The following is a 1,079-nucleotide window of genomic DNA, read 5'->3' as shown; positions in this document are numbered from 1 at the left end:
CAACTTCTGCCAGCTCATCGCAGGGAGCTGGAGGAGGAGGAGGAGGATGCGGACAGGGGATGCAGAATCGCCTCCGACGGTGCTCAGGCGACAAAACAGGCGACTTTCTTCACGTGCAAGCAGCCTGGCTGCTGAAAATTCAGGCTCGAGATAAAAACCGAAGCAGTGTTTTTGAGCTGAAGACAAACGATCACACTTCTGTCTCTTCACGGAAAAATAAGGCAAGGAACGTGGTGGACAGAGCTACCCGAGAGATGGAACTGATCGTCTCCCCAAAGCCACCAGCGCTCCTGCAGTAAATGCACACAATCGGTCCTGTTTCTTTTCTGATCTTTTCAGTAACTGCAAAACATAAAAGACCCATCTCTGTGTTCTCTCGTGCCTGAGGTTTCAGAAGTCTTAATTAACACTCTCAGAGTCTTAAGTTTGCTTTCGGCAGCACCTTATTTCCATTTTTAAATGCTAACATTTAGAATAAGTGGCTTTTTACTCAGGCTCGTTATGGGTGTAACTTTCAGCCTATTTCATGGAACAAAGAACAGCCCGTTTCCAAATGTCAAAAGGAAAAGTTCACAGGCAATTCTGTATCTGCAGAAACAGGCAGTCATGCTCTTTTCCCGTTTTTACTCATATTTTTGCAAACACATTTATGATACTGGACGCCAACACATCCCTAATGACATTTCATCAGTCTGCGTCCACCACAGCTTCTGATTTTGCAGAGGGCTTGGGTTTACACGGAAAAAAAACGTGCCTGGGGAGACCACTAGCGGAGTGCCTCCAGCACTGCATCGGGCAGGGGAAAAATCATGAAAAATACAGAACGGTGACTTTGATTCATTCCCGTGGCTGTTAATGAAACAGAAATATTGGAAGCCACACTCCAGGATTAGTAAGTCGTGAATTAAATATATCCTGCTCTTCATCCAACAGTATTTTTCCTGTTCCTTAGCAAACAAAGTAAAAACCACGAACAAGACGATGCAGAGCCTTATTTTTCACATTCCTGAGCGTCACAACTCAGGGACACAAGGCCACAGCTTTGTTTTATCACAGCCTCATCTGAACGCTGTAGTTAC

This window comes from Anser brachyrhynchus (genome assembly GCF_964034855.1).
Source record: "Anser brachyrhynchus genome assembly, chromosome: 9".
Taxonomy (NCBI): domain Eukaryota; kingdom Metazoa; phylum Chordata; class Aves; order Anseriformes; family Anatidae; genus Anser; species Anser brachyrhynchus.
Note: the sequence above shows the minus strand (reverse complement) of the source record.